The 3,930-nt window shown below is 42.2% G+C and overlaps 1 long non-coding RNA gene across 1 annotated transcript; it reads right to left on the reverse strand.

The window, feature by feature from the left end:
- Nucleotides 1-466: 466 nt before the first annotated feature.
- On the reverse strand, nt 467-2,491 carry LOC141050891 (uncharacterized). The gene is made up of 2 exons (XR_012220553.1): nt 2,452-2,491; nt 467-2,360 (listed from the first exon to the last, which is right to left on the reverse strand). It is a non-coding gene; the product is annotated as an uncharacterized lncRNA (long non-coding RNA).
- Between the last annotated feature and the right edge of the window lie 1,439 nt (nt 2,492-3,930).

Consider the following 3,930-nt stretch of genomic DNA (forward strand, 5'->3'; position numbering starts at 1 on the left):
TGCAACTGCTTTTCCAGGTTTGCTTCAGTCTGAAGTGCAGGCGCCTCTTTGTGATAAGTTTTGTAAAAAACTGATGCAGTAAGTTGCTCTGAACACATGTATAATACACTAAGAAATTCATAATTGCTCATGTTGAAATTGATGCCTATACATCAGACACCTGGGCTGGAGCATATACATCACATGAGACACATGCATATAGAATAGGAGACACCTTGTGGCTGACGTATATAGGAGACACCTTGTGGCTGACGTATATAGGAGACACTTTGTGGCTGGCATATATAGAATAGGAGACACCTTGGGGCTCACGTATATAGGATAGGAGACACATTGGGGATGGTGTATATAGGAGAGGATACACCTTGGCGCTGGCGTATATAGAATAGGAGACACCTGTAATGGACTTCAAAGGTAGACCGCAACTATGAGAGTCAAAATGAGAAAACAAATCCGGAAAATCATCTTGTATGATTTGGCAAGATTTATTTTGTAAAATATGGTGGAAAATATGTATTTGGTCATTAACAATAGTTCATCTCAATATTTTGTTATATATCCTTTGTTGGCAATGACAGAGGTCAAATGTTTTCTGTAAGTCTTCACAAGGTTGGCACACACTGCTCCTCTAGAGCAGTGATGTTTTGATTCTGTCACTGGGCAACATGGACTTTCAAATCCCTCCAAAGGTTTTCTATGGGCTTGAGATCTGGAGACTGGCTAGGCCACTCCAGGACCTTTATATGCTTCTTACTAAGTCACTCCTTCGTTGCACTGGCAGTGTGCTTGGGATCATTATCATGCTGAAAGACCCATTCACGTTTCATCTTCAATGCCCTTGCTATGGAAGGAGGTTTGCACTCAAAATCTCATGATACATGGCCCCATTCCTTCTTTCATGTACACGGATCAGTCATCCTGGTCCCTTTTCAGAGAAACAGCCCAAAAGCATGATGTTACCACCCCCATGCTTCACAGTAGGTATGGTGTTCTTTGGATGCAACTCAGCATTGTCTCCTCCAAACACGATGAGTTTTGTTTCTACCAAACAGTTCTACTTTGGTTTCATCAGGCCATATGACATTCTCCCAATACTCTTCTGTATAATCCAAATGCTCTAGCAAACTTCAAATGGACCCGGACATGTACTGGCTTAAGCACGGGGACACGTCTGGCACTGCGGGATCTGAGTCCCTGACGGCATAGTGTGTTCCTGATGGCAGCCTTTGCTATGGTGGTCCCAGCTCTATGCAGGTCATTCAATAGGTCCCCCCATGTGGTTCTGGGATTTTTGCTCACCACTCTTGTGATCATTTTGACCCCACAGAGTGAGATATTGCGTGGAGCCCCAGATCGAGGGAGATTATCAGTGGTCTTGTATGTCTTCCATTTTCTTATTATTGCTCCCACAGTTCACACCATGCTGCTTGCCTATTGTAGATTCAGTCTTCCCAGCCTGGTGCAGAGCTACAATTTTGTTTCTAGTGTCCTTCAACAGCTCTTTAGTCTTCACCATAGTGGAGTTTGGAGCGTGACTGTTTGAGGTTATGATGAAAGAAATTTTTGGCACTCAACTTGTCGCAAAGTGAAGATTTTATTTGCAGTCTCAAATTTAGACGTTTCGGCTTATACAAACAAGCCTTCATCAGTATGCTGCAAATCAGATACAGGTATAGAATACAAGTCAGATGCTACATAATGTACAATCAATATGGTTCAAACATCAAGTAAATACCAAAATAAATATTCAAAAAAGTGCAATAGTGATGGGAGGGATGGGTTGAGGTATGAGGGATTAGGGAAAAAAAAGGAAAAAGGCGGAAGTATTGTAACCTACCCAGACTGCTCTCTTGGAAAGATTTGCAATGTATCTAGAGTAAACAGCATATATATGTGTGAGATAATCGTATCAATTGTGTAGACGAGAAAGCGTAAACTAATCTTAGATTTGTTACTACTCACTTAATATCTAGTCACCACTATATTGATGGTGGGGATAGTGCAATCCTTTTAAAGATTATCCTTGCGTTTATCTTGAAAAGATATAATGAAATAAAATAAAAACAAAGAAAAATGTCCACAACAAAGTGCTGCCATATGGTTGCACCTTGATAAAGTGCTAAGTGTATGTAAGATACCAACCGGCAATAATTTGTGGCTGGACTAGCAGGAAGTAATTCCATAAGAGGTTTAAATAAGAGGTCTGTAGATCAAAACAAAGGATGAGAGGAATTCACTCAATATGCTCAGAAATACATGATCATCATATCCCATATGTACCCGCTCACTTGGTGTTAAGTCTGTTGTCGCTTAGGACTCAATGCTGCATAGGATCAGGTATGTCACTCTGAGTGATGTAGCTGTATGGGACAATATATATAGTGCATGAGGGGTTAAGTCTCCCTGTAAACTATTTACATGCCTGAATGCACGCAGAGGAGATGTGCTTACCGTTAGTGGGTGGCGGCGTAATGTGTCCTGGAAAACGCGGCATAATATTATACTGCGTTTTCCAGGACACATTACGCCGCCACCCACTAACGGTAAGCACATCTCCTCTGCTGTCTCCTGCCTGATCCTGCATTTTTCAGTTAAGTTGTTCATTTGCTAATCCTTTCCATCTGATCTGGTTTTGCCTTTCTTCTTTGCTGTGAGGGTTCAGCGTGCTCCTTCTCGGGCAGTGCTGGACCCCGCTCCATGTTACAGCTTGTGTCAGTTTGTTCAGTCCCGTTATATTAGTCTCTTTTGCTTTGCTGCCAGTTCACATCAGAATGCTGATATAGTGGGGGAGAGGTCGTGAGACCTCAGTGTTTTTTGTGCATCAGACATGTTGGATTTTTTAGGGTTTTTGTGTGATTGCAGACAGTCTTTCCTATCTAGAACGTTTGGGCCCCATCATTTGCTCAGTCTATTTTCTGCGTTTGTGCCTCATCTTGTCTCACTGACAATATGTTTGGGGGCTATTTCTTTGGGGTTCTACTCCGGGGCAGTTTAGATTTCACCTTTCTTGCTTTAGGCTGTTAGTTCTCCGGCTGTGCCGAGGCATCTATCGCATCGTAGGTACGCCCCAAGGCTACTGCTAGTTGTGTTGTTAGGATTAGGGGTCTGCAATCCGCTAAGTTACCAACCTTTCTGGCTTCCTGGTGGCCTAGCCTATACCTGCCATCCTCCTCGGTGACCTATTCATAGCAGAATCACCAGCCTAAACTGTAGACTCTATGGTACTCTAAAGAAGGAAAGAATTGTAAAAAAAAAAAAAAAAAAAGGGTGTCCGAATTTTTTTTATATATCTTTTCCTCTTTTTCTCTGGGGCCGTAGGAGGATTTTTTCTTTAATGGAGACTAAGCAATTGTCCAATCGTGTGGAGCAGCTCGCTGCTGAAGTGCGGGGAATTTCTGCCTGTCTCGCTCAATCATCTGCTGTATAACCAAAGGTCCCAACTCCTGATGTGTTTTCAGGGGATCGGTCTAAATTTTTGAATTTTAAGAATAATTATAAAGATGAACCTAATGCTATTGATCAAGCTGAGATAACCTTATGGGCCTTGAACCAGGGACAGGATTCTGCAGTTATATTGTCAAAAATTCCAAAAGTGGGGGGTCCTTACTAAATGGAATGATGATGCCCTACCAGCACTCTTTCAGAAAGGTCTGGCAGAAACCTTAAAAGATGTTATGGTGGGATTTCCTGTCCCCTCTGGTCTTAACGACGCTGTCATTAGCCATTCAAATTGATCGACGTTTACGTGAACGTAAAACTACGGAAGTGGCGCTGCTGCCTTTCAAACAAACTTCTGAACCCATGCAATGTGATAGGGTTTTGTCTAGGGCACAATGTCAAGAATTTAGAAGGCGTAATAAGTTGTGCTTCTTTTGTGGGGACGCCTCTTATACTTTTTCTGTCTGCTGTAAACAAGAAAAATGTTTTGCT

Source organism: Dendrobates tinctorius, unplaced genomic scaffold, assembly GCF_039654945.1.
Source record: "Dendrobates tinctorius isolate UK_male_01 unplaced genomic scaffold, ASM3965494v1 ptg000154l, whole genome shotgun sequence".
NCBI lineage: Eukaryota > Metazoa > Chordata > Amphibia > Anura > Dendrobatidae > Dendrobates > Dendrobates tinctorius.